Raw genomic sequence first — 17,073 nt, 5'->3', positions numbered from 1 at the left:
AGGGCCAAGTAATTACCCTCCCTATCATAACTAGGGTCAAGTAATTACCCTCCCTATTATAACTAGGACGAAGTAATTACCCTCCCTATCATAACTAGGGTCAAGTAATTACCCTCCCTATTATAACTAGGACGAAGTAATTACCCTCCCTATTATAACTAGGGCCAAGTAATTACCCTCCCTATTATAACTAGGGCTAAGATATTACCCTCCTTATCATAACTGAAGTAATTACCCTCCCTGTCACAACTTGAGTCAAATAATTACCCTCCCTCTCATAACTGGAGTCAAGTAATTACTCTCCCTGGCAAAACTGGGCCCAAGTATTTACCGTCCCGGACATAAATTGGACCAAGTAATTATCATCCCCCCAACCCCCGGGCCCCCCAATCATAAATGAGACCAAGTAATTACCCTGCCTCCTGGCAAAACTGGCGCCCAATCAATTACTCTCCCTGTCAGGACTGGTGACGCGAAAACAACCCCACAGCGACCGATCGTGCAGCAGCAGCAGCCTTCCTGAGCCACAGCTGGAGACGAACCCTTCCCTCACATTAGATACGTGTAGGGCAACTTGGCACGGGTGTTGTGAGCACACACACCTTACCCGGTCTCCCTTGCCAAGTGCGGGGAGGGAGGAGAGAGGAGGGAGTTGGAGGGTGGGGTGTCACACCCGCTCACGCCCTGCAGCCGCGGCCGGCACACGGCTGCTAACAACCCAACAATAACTGTGTCAACACAGGACCAATTATAACAGCCAGGCGCAAAGGGGCAACGACCAGGCAACGTTCTCCAACGTTAACAAACGTTCAAATGTCTCTGGCAGGACCAACTTACACGAGTCACTATTGGGTTGGCTGTTCTACCTGTACTACAGCAGCCCGCTATGTATCCTCTCTCTCTCTACTCTCTCTCTCTCTCTCTCTCTCTCTCTCTCTCTCTCTCTCTCTCTATCTATCTATCTATCTATCTATCTATATCTCTCTCCCGTACTGTAACATCTATGTATTCTCCTGTACTCCTGTCACTGTGGGATCTCATGTCCTCGGGTGTTTCCTCGTGTACACTCGCCACAATGTCGTCTCCTTCACCTGGTTCATCAGTACTGCATTATTATTCCCCCAGCCCGTGTGCTATGTACTATCCCGTACTGGTGTCCCTGTGCTCTGGGGGTTGTACTTGCCCCCTAATGACACTTCCTCCTCCTCCTCCCCACCCCAAACCCTCACATCTGCCACCGACACAATAGTAAGGTATCGTATGCACAGCAGGACGTCAGTGAGTTACCATATCGATATACCTCACCAGTATGTACAACACTGGCAAAATGTGTGTGTGTGTGTGTGTGTGTGTGTGTGTGTGTGTGTGTGTGTGTGTGTGTGTGTGTGTAGTTGCTCGTACGTACAGTAGAGAGAGTTCTACATTTGTGAGGCCCCAATCCCTCGAACACTCTCTTGTCACACAGCTTTAAACGTCTGTCTGCTGTCCACATTCACCATACCACCACTCAGTATATAAGCCAGTCATCCACCACAATTACACCAAAAACGCATTTCATTTCCATCTTTTCCACCAAGTTTTCTTGCTTAATTTCATGATATGGCCTCTGGATCTTTTATCCTCCCATATTTCCTTTTTTGAAGATAAGTGTGTGTGTGTGTGTGTGTGTGTGTGTGTGTGTGTGTGTGTGTGTGTGTGTGTGTGTGTAGGTTCCTCAAAGGGCCTCACATGACGAGACAGAGCCAAGCCTCACGCGCCATAAAGCTCACACACTTACTCCAAAAATAGTATAACCTTGTCTATATGGGCACCGTGCACACACGCTTCTTTCCCCCTCTGGTGCTGAATGATCATTTCACAATGTACGACCATCAAAATGCCAGGTTATAATCACGTTCGAGATTACCGCCCTTTGTTTACATGCCAACAGCTGATGCCTTCCTCCACACGAGCAGAGGAAGGTCTCTCTCTCTCTCTCTCTCTCTCTCTCTCTCTCTCTCTCTCTCTCTCGAGAGAGAGAGAGAGAGAGAGAGAGAGAGAGAGAGAGAGAGAGAGAGAGAGAAGAGAGAGAGAGATTGGTCTCGTGAGGCTTGTCTACCTGCCCGTGGTACCTCAGTATGGGCCACCTGCCCCTGGTACCTCATTGTGACCACCTGCCCCTAGTACCTCAGTATGGCCAACAGTTCCATTCATAATTCTCAAGGTACAGCAGAGTCTACAATACGTCTTCGATGACTCTGACAACACTGGAAATAAATGTACATAAATCACAACGGGGTTATCCGAGGATCCTCTACTGGCGTCAGCAGGTCTCCGGGTCCTCCATGAGTGCCAACCAATCAGGTCTCTATTGTTCCCCAATTTCTCGACCAATCAGGTGTAAGGCTCCCCACGCAGGACTCCTGGGGAGCTACGCCAGGGAGAGATGGTGTCTCTCTCCCCGCCACAACGACCACTATACCTCCCCGCGCTGTGCTCACGAGGTCAGCATTCCTGACTTTCTTCTCGTCCTCGGACACTTGGGGAGTCACTCCCCCTCTATCACTGACAGCTCACCGTTCATTCCCTCCCGCCGCAAACTTTCAGTCGTTAACACTGGATCTGCTTCAACCATGGCGGTGGTAGCGCCCGGTGTACTATAGTGGTCTGTGCCCATAGCCATCTGTACTGGGAAGATGCAGCAACATTAGCATGGTGTGTCTCAAGACACTGATGTTGCTTTACGTATACCTTACGATGGTTGTCGAAAGTCGTCTGCCTGGACGGCTTTGGTTGGAGGACAAACCGCTGGTTTACTCCTCCGTTCAGTCTGGCCGCGTCCCTTTGGCCTACGTAACCACACCATCTCGTCTGGTCTGGTACACTTTGCAGACAGTAATCCAGGTCATTCATAAATTTCTCCGCCGGACAGTACAAAGTGTCCCTAATGGCTGTAAGTAATGTGATAGACAATCCTAGGTTTTGGGGGAGTTTATCCTGCTTTATATTTTTCACTTTAAGTTCTGTTCCAATGGTAATATTCTATCGTCCTCTATGTCTGTTATGCCATTAAACAGTTTTTGAGAGTACGTTGGGAACAGAGTCTTCCGAGATTTTCCACGTGTAAATTAAGATACACTTTTCCCTTCTCAAGACTAAGACATTACAGTCTTAGTATGACCCCACACTGCGCTAGTACACGCTGTTGAAAGCTCCGTGTACGCTTTCCATCACGGACTTTGTCCACAGTGAAAGGTGATGTTGGCACACAGCAGCATTCTCTTCAGGGGGGAGGTATCAGTGTCTCGCAAACCGTCATCACAAGCTGCGCCTCTCTCTCTCGTGTGAAATGATTTCCGAGTTTTGCCGCAAACAAGCTGCTAGTTTATTGTGCCCCCCCCCCCCCCCCCACACACACACACACACACACACACACACGTTCATCCTGTGAGCGGTAGCGCAAAAGAATTTCAAAGGTCACAAATGGTCTTTGTCAGAGCGTAGTGGGTAGACGATCATGATATACTTGTACAAAGTTGGTTCATTACATAAACTTACAATGTCTTATGAAGCAAATCAATTTACTAAATGCAAAAAAGGTGGCTACCCTCTCTCAATATGTTATGTGGCTACCCTCTCAACATATCATGTATCTTTTTATAATCAAAATAATGCGGCGTTTCAGGCCCTATTTGTCTGAACCTATCTCTAAAATGTGCCATTTTTTCTCACCACGACATAGGTGTTCCAGTAAGTGACCCAAATCTCCGACCACAAATTTCACATATCAAATGGACATCTCCAGGTTGGCCAAAGCGTTGACAGTACGTAAACCGCGCCATCTCTGTCGAAGACCCAACTGTGTTGCACAGTTGTGTTCGCTTATGGTAAGGTGGTTGGAAGTATCACAGAATCTACATTGTTCCAGAACATCCTGGTCCAAAGTATTATCGCGTGGCTGTCACCATTATAACCAGAGGCAAACCTGCACACTCAAGTGTTTACGTTTGTGCAACAGTTCTGTATAGTACCATGGCAGGGGTCTTGAAGCCAAGACATTAATCTCCTATCCCCTACCACTGTTCCTGTAGGGTTTTGATATCCCCCAGGAAGGATGATACTTGGTATCGAGTTTCTAAGGTTATCAACGCCAAATTCTATCCTTACTCTAAATTTCTAATGTCTCTTCTCTAGTGGCTGACAGAGCTGTGAAATAACTAAATTAAATTCACCAATCTTGATAAGTCATTACTTCCACATCATGTGTGGGTTCGAACACTTTACTTGTTATGGTCGTGTTTTTAAACATACAACTCAACTCCCCTACATGTGCTTCAAATTCTCTCACTCCTGTATTCTCTATACATAACGACCATTCTCCCACTCTATATACAACATGCTCTACGATTTCAAACTTCTGGCTCGTGAAGGGGATTGTCTCGTGTACGATATAATTCCCATTAAACTACTTTTATACAATGCATGTTACATTACCTGGCTGCAAACTTAGCGGGAAAGTCTCGAACTAAAGTCTTTTTTTCTGCTGGCCTTGTGTCTCCGTACGAGACCTGGCTGACATCCTCGTACTGTTATGTTTTGAGTTCCTCGAACCGTGTGTGTTGCGTCGTGTATTCCCGTGCGTGTCGCTGCCAGAAACCACTGTAGTGTTTATACTCGGGTCATGCTTCTGCTTGTTACACTGATGTTCACGTTGTTCATCTCCTGGTCTACATAATCCCAACCACCCTGGTAGGCCAGATGGTCTTCGTTATAGCATTAGGTTTCCGTGAATGACTAACCCCCAATTTTTTTCTGCTGGGTGGCAGGACGCACACCGTCCCCAGGGCGGTATATCTAATCTACCTTTCCCTCAGGAAAAAATTGAGACGAAGTCTGGGTTACAGGAACCGTCCGCTCTTACCAGACCCGCCACCACAACATTCACTGGACGTCTAGGGTGGCTTAGCCTCTTCTGCTGTCTCTCCCTTCACCTTATCCCTCTGACTTCTGTGTACCTACGAGTCCGGCGTTTCCCTAATCTCTACGTACCTTCTCTCTCTCTCTCTCTCTCTCTCTCTCTCTCTCTCTCTCTCTCTCTCTCTCTCTCTCTCACACACACACACGACACAAACACACATCGTAAACATTCATTCATTTATACACATTTGCTGTTATCTCTTATTACTGTGATGCTCAGAGGCTGTTGCTGAGGTCTGACTGATGATGTCTACTTACATTTTCGATGATCAGAAAGACATGGACATTCACAGGTTATACTGCCCCCCCCCCCCCCCCCCACACACACACACACACACACACACACACACACACACACACACACAGATTTCAGCGATTCGCCAAACTTCTCACTTCAACAAGAGCAAATGATGCTGGACAGTTGTAAAATAATACCATGATGTACAGAGCCACCAGTCTGGTACTGAGGCTTGCCTCACCTCCGGCAGAAGTGGACACCGTAGTTCCCATGCTAAACGCTGACCAGGTTATGATAATCATCATCAACATCAATAACACAGCATATTGCAAGAAGGACTGTGCCTATGAAATACGTTGCAATAAGTCCCTAGAATATAATAATAATAATAATAATAATAATAATGATAATAATAATAATAATAAAAATAATAATAATAATAATAATAACAGTAATAATAATAACTATAAAACATGCTTAACAAGACGACCTACACAAGAGAGGCACTTGTTCAAGGAGGAGGAACAGGGGCTGGACACTAACCTGTTTATCTCAATATGTTGTGCAGCGGTGCTCCCCCTGCAGTAAAGGATGAAGACTTGCCTTCCTCACTACTGCTGGTGCACGGCCCGGGACGGCCAACCTGCCAGACAACAGTGTAATATTAGATCCTCCAGTGAGGTTGGTCGGGATGAATGTGATGGCGATAGTGAGAGTGTGACGGGAGTGGAGACAAGAGAGGTGTTGGTGGGAGGCGCTCACATGAGAGAGGTGTTGCGAGAGATGGTGGTGGTGGTGGTATGAGGCGGGTGAGGAGAGACGGTAAACATATCTACAATACACGAGAGACGTAGTACCATGACGTCGGCAGGCCATATCACAACACAGGTCCATAACACAACCAACCAGACAACATCGAACTATAATAGCCAATGAGCACAGCGGTACGACCCCAGCTGCACGACGGCAACACTGCAGGGCAGGAACACTGTGCTCAGAGGTCGTATGGTTGTGCTCAGCGATCGTACTGTCGTGCTCGAGGGGTGGAACACGACACCTGGCAACAACGTAACATGTGTTAACTTTGCCACACAAGGTGACTAAGTCTGATGGCTATCGTAAGACGGTGTTTGAAGACCTCAGCCTACACCACACCACAAAAATCACTCACCACACCATATATATCACACCACACTAAACAGGCCATAACACACACACACACACACACACACACACACACACACACACACACACACACACAAAAGGCTGGTTGGATTGTTTGCATCTGGATCGCCAGAAAGCTTTAGACACTGTAGCGCAATGTGAGGCAGCTTAAAAAGCTCATTTCCAAGCAGGAATACGGAGAGAAGACGCTAACGGTGGAGGGAAGATTATCGAAGTGGGAGGGAGAACAAAGGACGCATGTTAAGAAAGCCTCTTCGAAGTGGCTTGAGGTGACGGGCGGAGTGCCGCAGGGTTCTCTACTGGGACCATTATTCTTCATGATATATGTAGATGACTCGCCAGAAGGTACTCCCTCCTACCTAAACATACATGCAGAGGACGCAAAGGTCATAAGGGCAGCGAAAAACGGGGAGGATTACATCACCTTACAAGGAGACACAGACACACCTGATACTGGGTGGATGAAGTTCAACCGGCGTCAATGTTAAGTACGAAGGACGGGTCACAGTGAAAGGCCTCAGTATCAGTAGTATCAATCAGGAAGTAAGTTGCAGGAATCTGTGAGTGAGAGACACTGTAATCGACATTTTTCCTGACCTATCGCCTGAGTCCTACCGTATGAACATAGATAAGGAGACCATACGTCCACTGGCAAGATAAGTAGTTCCATTCAAGGTCATGAACAAGGAAATGTTTGGCAAGTTGTTCACGTCCTACCTAAGGCCATAATTTGGATTGTGTCACAGCACCTACGACAACACTAAGAGCTAACAGACAAGGTCCTGAGGAGGACAGCAGATACGGTACCAGAATCAAGAGAGCTGAGCTACAGTGGAAAGGCTCGAGGTCTTAAATACGCACACCGTGGAAGAGATACGAGTGAGGGGTGACCTGATCTCAACCCTACAAGTTTTCTAATCAGCCTGGTGATCTGGGCAGTGAATCGTTCCATGAAACATGCGAGGATGGAGCAACCAGAGGACACATGATAAAATCAAGAAGCTTGATATAAAAGACGTAAAGAAGTACTATTATGGCATACGAGTGGTGGATAAATGGAATAAGCTGAATAAAAGTATTGTGCTAGATGACAGGACACAGTAGCTTAAAAAGCTGTATGATAAAAGAGGTAGTACAGGGGATGGGGTCCCACAAATATACGACTCCCTCCCCATACTGTACACACACACACACACACACACACAAACAACCACCACACACCACATCACACCACCCCTCACCCCACACCAGGAGACCACTATGATGGCGGTGGTGCCGGACACGTCCTGCTGGTTCTCGACCCTCGACCTGCCAGGAATAGCCCAAGGTGGGGCGGCCAGGCTGCCAATACCCCGTCACTCACCAGCACCACGTCACCTACCGTCACTTGCCAGCAGTGGCGTCCCTCAAGTCACTATCACCACTCGCTACCCACCGTCACTGTCCTCATTCACGTCACTAGTGCCTCACTATCAATGCGCATCTCATCAGCCAAGTGGGGAAGGGTGCGCAGGCCAGCGGGCTGCAGCCCCAAACAGCCTGATGGTCAGAGACAAACCACAGAAACTTGGCCCCCGACCAAGCCATGGAGGGAGAGACGAACCTCCAATATTTACGTACTCCACACGGAATGGAAATAGTTATCTATCTTACTATTAATATTCATCAAATATTGCAACACATACATGGTTCAATAAAGGTATATCCGCAGGCCTACAAATCAATGCCCATCTGAACAATGGCAGATTCCCACATTAGCGAAGTAGCGCCAAGAGCAGACGAAGAAAAGGCCTTATCCTCTTACATCCATTCTCAAGCTGTCATGGGTAATGCACCGAAACTAAAGCCCCTTAACCAAAACACGGCCTTACACATCATTCCATGGTTTCCCCCCGACCGCTTCATGTTCCTTTTTTTTTTCAGTCCACTGACAGAACGTCGACCCCTGTAAAACACCTCACTACAACTCACTATCCCGAGCACGTCCTTTCACCCTCCTGCATGTTCAGGCTCCCAACATTCACAATCTATTTCATTCCATTCCTTCCATCTCCAATATGAGTCCCTCCTTCTCCTTGTTCATTATATTTCTGACACGTACACCCTTCTTATCAACACTCCTCGTCCATTCTCTCTCTCTCTCTCTCTCTCTCTCTCTCTCTCTCTCTCTCTCTATATATATATATATATATATATATATATATATATATATATGTCTTCACATTTGTTCTAGGTCCCCGCTCTATGAAAAGATCGTGGCATATCCCAGGACCGCCTTTCCAGAGTCTCCTGCAGCCTAAGGCCCGTTTGGGGTGGGAAGTTCTTTGACGAGAATGTACTCCCTACGACACAGCCTCACCCAAAGGTGACTTTTCACTCGCGGTGCAACCTCGACCTGGCGAAGTCCAGTGATACATCCTGCAAATAATATGTCATGCTATTTTTCAGCTCAAAAAACCTTTTGGTTCAAAGTGAAACATAATATTTTCAAACACTTCTATACTTGAATTAATAATGGAAAACATATCCTAATGCTCTCAGTTATCAATACATACCTAGTGATTGCAATAAACAATATTCTAACCCCAGATTTAAATTTATCATGAAAAATATTACTTATAATGGGATTTTAGAAAAAATTCATTTTCTGAGAAAAATGCCAAAAATTACAGGGAATAGTTCTAGGTATTTTTCATCTCAAAAAACTTTTGGTTTCAAAATTGAAACATACCACATTCAAAGACTTCTATACTTAAATAATAATGGAAAATATATCAAATGTTCACAGTTATCAATTGTTACCCAGGAAATACGATGAAAATTAGTAGATAATGCTTAAAGATTGCCTTCATTTACTGCCTCATTCAAGGATGAAAAAAAATGACCAAACTATATCTTAACCACAAAATTGTATTCGTGAAAAAATTTCCTATAATGAGGTTTTCAAAGAAATATACTTTCTTAAAAAATACCAAAAATCGAATGTAATAGCTTAGTTTACTTTTCAGCTGATTTTTTTTTTCTTTTTTGGAAATCGAAACATGACTTATTCAAACACTTCTATAATTGAAATACTCATGCAAAATATACCATAATGCTCTGTTACCAACACACACTCTGTCAATACGACTAAACTTATTATAGAATACTTTAAAACTGACTTTATGTAACAGCTTATTTAAAGGTCATAAAATGACCAAACGATATGTGAACCCAAGATTTGTATTCGCCATGAAAAATATTCCTTATAATGAGGCTTTTGAAAATCTGTTTTACTGAAAAAATACCAAAAAAAATTGCAGGTATTTTTCAGGTCAAAAGATTTTTTGTTTAAAAATTGATACATAACATATTCAGTCACTTCTATACTTGAAATGATCAGGGAAAATATATCCTAATGCTCTAAGTTGCCAATACATACCTGTTAACTACAACTGAAATTACAAAATTATGCTTAAAACTTGCCTTCGTTTAATGGATTAACTAAAGGTCATGAGGATGACGAAACGATTTGATCCCCGGATTTGTATTCAACATAAAATATATCCATTATAATGAGGTTTTAAAAGAAATCTATTATCTGAAAAAATTATCAAAATTATAGTTAAGGGTATTTTCAGCTTAAATACTTTTTTGGTTCAAATTCAAATATATTCAAACACTTATAATTTTGAATTAACGATGGAAAATATATCTTAATTCTCTCAGTCACCGACACATAACCAGTGAATACGATGAAAATGATAAGATAATACATTAAAATTGACTTCATTTGACAGCTAAATTAAAGGTCATAAAGATGACCATACGATATTTTAACCTGACACTTGCATTCATCATGAAAAAAAATATTACTTATAGGACTTTAGAAATTAATTTTCTGAGAAAAATACATAAATTGCAGGTAATATTACAGGGTATTGTTCATCTCAAAAAACTTTGTTTCAAAATGGAAACATAACATATTCAAACACTTTCATACTTGAAATAATAATGGAAAATATATCAAAATTGGTTTCATTTAACAGCTTAATTAAAGGTCATAAAGATGACCAAACGATAACTTAACCAAAGATTTGTGTTCAGAATGAAAATATTACGTAAAATGAGCTTCTGAAGGAAATCTATTTTTCTCAGAAAAATACCAAAAAAAAAAAAAAAAATGAAGGCAATAGTTCAGGCTATTTTTCAGCTCAAAAAACTTTTTGTTTCAAAATTGAAACATAACATATTCAAACACTTCTATACTTGAAATGATCCTGGAAAATATATCCTAATGCCCTCAGTCATAAATACATATGCAGTGAATACGATGAAAACGATCAGATAATACTTTAAAATTGGTTAAATTAACAGTATAATTAAAGGTCATAAAGATGGAGAAACGATATTCTAACCAGAGATTTGTGTTCAGCATGAAGAATATTATGTAAAATGAGCTTTTGAAGGAAATCTATTTTTCTCAGAAAAATATCAAAAAATTGAAGGTAATAGTTCAGGCTATTTTTCAGCTCAAAAAACTTTTTGTTTCAAAATTGAAACATAACATATTCAAACACTTCTATACTTGAAATGATCATGGAAAACATCACCTAATGCTCCAAGTTATAAATACATATGCAGTGAATACGATGAAAACGACTGGAAAATACTTCAAAATTGGTTGAATTAACAGCTTAATTAAAGGTCAAGAAGATAGAGAAACGATATTTTAACCAGAGATTTGTGTTCAGCATGAAAAATATTACGTAAAATGAGCTTTTGAAGGAAATCTATTTTTCTCAGAAAAATATCAAAAAATTGAAGGTAATAGTTCAGGCTATTTTTCAGCTCAAAAAACTTTTTGTTTCAAAACAGAAACAGAACATATTCAAACACTTCTATACTTGAAATGATCATGGAAAATATATCCTAATGATCCAGGTTATAAATACATATGCAGTGAATACGACGAAAACGACTGGAAAATACTTCAAAATTGCTTAAATTAACAGCTTAATTAAAGGTCAAGAAGAAAGAAAAACGATATTTTAACCAGAGATTTGTGTTCAGCATGAAGAATATTACGTAAAATGAGCTTTTGAAGGAAATCTATTTTTCTCAGAAAAATACCAAAAAATTGAAGGTAATAGTTCAGGCTATTTTTCAGCTCAAAAAACTTTTTGTTTCAAAATTGAAACATAACATATTCAAACACTTCTATACTTGAAATGATCATGGAAAATATATCTAATGCTCCAAGTTATAAATACATATGCAGTGAATACCATGAAAAAGATTAGAAAATACTTCAAAATTGGATTAAATTAACAGCTTAATTAAAGGTCATAAAGATGGAGAAACGATATTTCAACCAGAGATTTGTGTTCAGCATGAAAAATATTACGTAAAATGAGCTTTTGAAGGAAATCTATTTTTCTCAGAAAAATATCAAAAAATTGAAGGTAATAGTTCAGGCTATTTTTCAGCTCAAAAAACTTTTTGTTTCAAAATTGAAACATAACATATTCAAACACTTCTATACTTGAAATGATCATGGAAAATATATCCTAATGCTCTCAGTTATAAATACATATGCAGTGAATACGATGAAAACGATTAGAAAATACTTCAAAATTGCTTAAATTAACAGCTTAATTAAAGGTCATAAAGATGGAGAAACGATATTTCAACCTGAGATTTGTGTTCAGCATGAAAAATATTACGTAAAATGAGCTTTTGAAGGAAATCTATTTTTCTCAGAAAAATATCAAAAAATTGAAGGTAATAGTTCAGGCTATTTTTCAGCTCAAAAAACTTTTTGTTTCAAAATTGAAACATAACATATTCAAACACTTCTATACTTGAAATGATCATGGAAAATATATCCTAATGCTCTCAGTTATAAATACATATGCAGTGAATACGATGAAAACGATCAGACAATACTTCAAAATTGCTTAAATTAACAGCTTAATTAAAGGTCATAAAGATGGAGAAACGATATTTCAACCAGAGATTTGTGTTCAGCATGAAAAATATTACGTAAAATGAGCTTTTGAAGGAAATCTATTTTTCTCAGAAAAATACCAAAAAATTGAAGGTAATAGTTCAGGCTATTTTTCAGCTCAAAAAACTTTTTGTTTCAAAATAGAAACATAACATATTCAAACACTTCTATACTTGAAATGATCATGGAAAATATATCCTAATGCTCTCAGTTATAAATACATATGCAGTGAATACGATGAAAACGACTAGAAAATACTTCAAAATTACTTAAATTAACAGCTTAATTAAAGGTCAAGAAGATAGAGAAACGATATTTTAACCAGAGATTTGTGTTCAGCATGAAAAATACTACGTAAAATGAGCTTTTGAAGGAAATCTATTTTTCTCAGAAAAATATCAAAAAATTGAAGGTAATAGTTCAGGCTATTTTTCAGCTCAAAAAACTTTTTGTTTCAAAATTGAAACATAACATATTCAAACACTTGTATACTTGAAATGATCATGGAAAATATATCTTAATGCTCTCAGTTATAAATACATATGCAGTGAATACGATGAAAACGACTAGAAATTACTTCAAAATTGCTTAAATTAACAGCTTAACTAAAGGTCAGAAAGAAGGAAAAACGATATTTTAACCTGAGATTTGAGTTCAGCATGAAAAATATTACGTAAAATGAGCTTTTGAAGGAAATCTATTTTTCTCAGAAAAATATCAAAAAATTGAAGGTAATAGTTCAGGCTATTTTTCAGCTCAAAAAACTTTTTGTTTCAAAATTGAAACATAACATATTCAAACACTTCTATACTTGAAATGATCATGGAAAATATCTCCTAATGCTCCAAGTTATAAATACATATGCAGTGAATACCATGAAAAAGATTAGAAAATACTTCAAAATTGCATAAATTAACAGCTTAATTAAAGGTCATAAAGATGGAGAAACGATATTTCAACCATAGATTTGTGTTCAGCATCAAAAATATTACGTAAAATGAGCTTTTGAAGGAAATCTATTTTTCTCGGAAAAATATCAAAAAAGTGAAGGTAATAGTTCAGGCTATTTTTCAGCTCAAAAAACTTTTTGTTTCAAAATTGAAACATAACATATTCAAACTCTTCTATACTTGAAATGATCCTGGAAAATATATCCTATTGCTCTCATTTAGAAATACATATGCAGGAAATACGATGAAAACGATTAGATAATACTTCAAAATTACTTAAATTAACAGCTTAATTAAAGGTCATAAAGATGGAGAAACGATATTTCAACCTGAGATTTGTGTTCAGCATGAAAAATATTACGTAAAATGAGATTTTGAAGGAAATCTATTTTTCTCAGAAAAATACCAAAAAATTGAAGGTAGTAGTTCAGGCTATTTTTCAGCTCAAAAAGCTTTTTCTTTCAAAATAGAAACATAACATATTCAAACACTTCTATACTTGAAATGATCATGGAAAATATATCCTAATGCTCTCAGTCATAAATACATATGCAGTGAATACGATGAAAACGATCAGAAAATACTTTAAAATTGGTTACATTAACAGTATAATCAAAGGTCATAAAGATGGAGAAACGATATTCTAACCAGAGATTTGTGTTCAGCATGAAGAATATTACGTAAAATGAGCTTTTGAAGGAAATCTATTTTTCTCAGAAAAATACCAAAAAATTGAAGGTAATAGTTCAGGCTATTTTTCAGCTCAAAAAACTTTTTGTTTCAAAACAGAAACAGAACATATTCAAACACTTCTATACTTGAAATGATCATGGAAAATATATCCTAATGATCCAGGTTATAAATACATATGCAGTGAATACGACGAAAACGACTGGAAAATACTTCAAAATTGCTTAAATTAACAGCTTAATTAAAGGTCAAGAAGATAGAGAAACGATATTTTAACCAGAGATTTGTGTTCAGCATGAAGAATATTACGTAAAATGAGCTTTTGAAGGAAATCTATTTTTCTCAGAAAAATATCAAAAAATTGAAGGTAATAGTTCAGGCTATTTTTCAGCTCAAAAAACTTTTTGTTTCAAAATTGAAACATGACATATTCAAACACTTGTATACTTGAAATGATCATGGAAAATATATCTTAATGCTCTCAGTTATAAATACATATGCAGTGAATACGATGAAAACGATTAGAAATTACTTCAAAATTGTTTAAATTAACAGCTTAACTAAAGGTCAGAAAGAAGGAAAAACGATATTTTAAAATGATATTTGAGTTCAGCATGACAAATATTACGTAAAATGAGCTTTTGAAGGAAATCTATTTTTCTCAGAAAAATATCAAAAAATTGAAGGTAATAGTTCAGGCTATTTTTCAGCTCAAAAAACTTTTTGTTTCAAAATTGAAACATAACATATTCAAACACTTCTATACTGGAAATGATCATGGACAATATCTCCTAATTCTCCAAGTTATAAATACATATGCAGTGAATACCATGAAAAAGATTAAAAAATACTTCAAAATTGGTTAAATCAACAGCTTAATTAAAGGTCATAAAGATGGAGAAACGATATTTCAACCAGAGATTTGTGTTCAGCATGAAAAATATTACGTAAAATGAGCTTTTGAAGGAAATCTATTTTTCTCAGAATAAACTTTTTGTTTCAAAATTGAAACATAACATATTCAAACACTTCTATACTTGAAATGATCATGGAAAATATATCCTAATGCTCTCATTTAGAAATACATATGCATGAAATACGATGAAAACGATTAGATAATACTTCAAAATTGCTTGAATTAACATCTTAATTAAAGGTCATAAAGATGGAAAAACGATATTTCAACCAGAGATTTGTGTTCAGCATCAAAAATATTACGTAAAATGAGCTTTTGAAGGAAATCTATTTTTCTCAGAAAAATACCAAAAAATTGAAGGTAGTAGTTCAGGCTATTTTTCAGCTCAAAAAACTTTTTGTTTCAAAATAGAAACATAACATATTCAAACACTTCTATACTTGAAATGATCATGATAAATATATCCTAATGCTCTCAGTTATAAATACATATGCAGTGAATACGATGAAAACGATCAGAAAATACTTCAAAATTGGTTAAATTAACAGCTTAATTAAAGGTCATAAAGATGGAGAAACGATATTCTAACCAGAGATTTGTGTTCAGCATGAAGAATATTACGTAAAATGAGCTTTTGAAGGAAATCTATTTTTCTCAGAAAAATACCAAAAAATTGAAGGTAATAGTTCAGGCTATTTTTCAGCTCAAAAAACTTTTTGTTTCAAAATAGAAACATAACATATTCAAACACTTCTATACTTGAAATGATCATGGAAAATATCTCCTAATGCTCCAGGTTATAAATACATATGCAGTGAATACGACGAAAACGACTGGAAAATACTTCAAAATTGCTTAAATTAACAGCTTAATTAAAGGTCAAGAAGATAGAGAAACGATATTTTAACCAGAGATTTGTGTTCAGCATGAAAAATACTACGTAAAATGAGCTTTTGAAGGAAATCTATTTTTCTCAGAAAAATATCAAAAAATTGAAGGTAATAGTTCAGGCTATTTTTCAGCTCAAAAAACTTTTTGTTTCAAAATTGAAACATAACATATTCAAACACTTCTATACTTGAAATGATCATGGAAAATATATCTTAATGCTCTCAGTTATAAATACATATGCAGTGAATACGATGAAAACGATTAGAAATTACTTCAAAATTGCTTAAATTAACAGCTTAACTAAAGGTCAGAAAGAAGGAAAAACTATATTTTAACCTGAGATTTGAGTTCAGCATGACAAATATTACGTAAAATGAGCTTTTGAAGGAAATCTATTTTTCTCGGAAAAATATAAAAAAATTGAAGGTAATAGTTCAGGCTATTTTTCAGCTCAAAAAACTTTTTGTTTCAAAATTGAAACATAACATATTCAAACACTTCTATACTTGAAATGATCATGGAAAATATCTCCTAATGCTCCAAGTTATAAATACATATGCAGTGAATACGATGAAAACGACTAGAAAATACTTCAAAATTGCTTAAATTAACAGCTTAATTAAAGGTCAAGAAGAAGGAGAAACGATATTTAACCAGAGATTTGTGTTCAGCATGAAAATATTACGTAAAATGAGCTTTTGAAGGAAATCTATTTTTCTCGGAAAAATATCAAAAAATTGAAGGTAATAGTTCAGGCTATTTTTCAGCTCAAAAAACTTTTTGTTTCAAAATTGAAACATAACATATTCAAACACTTCTATACTTGAAATGATCATGGAAAATATATCTTAATGCTCTCCGTTATAAATACATATGCAGTGAATACCATGAAAAAGATTAGAAAATACTTCAAAATTGGTTAAATTAACAGCTTAATTAAAGGTCATAAAGATGGAGAAACGATATTTCAACCAGAGATTTGTGTTCAGCATCAAAAATATTACGTAAAATGAGCTTTTGAAGGAAATCTATTTTTCTCAGAAAAATACCAAAAAATTGAAGGTAATAGTTCAGGCTATTTTTCAGCTCAAAAAACTTTTTGCTTCAAAATTGAAACATAACATATTCAAACACTTCTATACTGGAAATGATCATGAAAAATATCTCCTAATGCTCCAAGTTATAAATACATATGCAGTTAATACCATGAAAAAAATTAGAAAATACTTCAAAATTGGATAAATTAACAGCTTAATTA

General features: G+C 37.6%; 1 protein-coding gene across 6 annotated transcripts in view; it reads right to left on the bottom strand.

Moving 5' to 3' along the window:
- LOC139750214 (adenylate cyclase type 1-like) overlaps positions 1-17,073 on the bottom strand; it is an 836,862-nt gene that overhangs the window by 460,555 nt on the left and 359,234 nt on the right. For all 6 annotated transcript variants that reach the window (XM_071664687.1, XM_071664693.1, XM_071664690.1 and 3 more), the window contains exon 2: positions 5,738-5,837. The gene's annotated coding sequence lies outside the window, so the exon portion shown is untranslated. The remainder of the gene's footprint in view (positions 1-5,737; positions 5,838-17,073) is intronic.

The sequence above is a fragment of the Panulirus ornatus genome, chromosome 9, assembly GCF_036320965.1.
Source record: "Panulirus ornatus isolate Po-2019 chromosome 9, ASM3632096v1, whole genome shotgun sequence".
Classification (NCBI taxonomy): Eukaryota; Metazoa; Arthropoda; class Malacostraca; order Decapoda; family Palinuridae; genus Panulirus; species Panulirus ornatus.
This window is presented reverse-complemented; position numbering and strand designations above follow the sequence as displayed.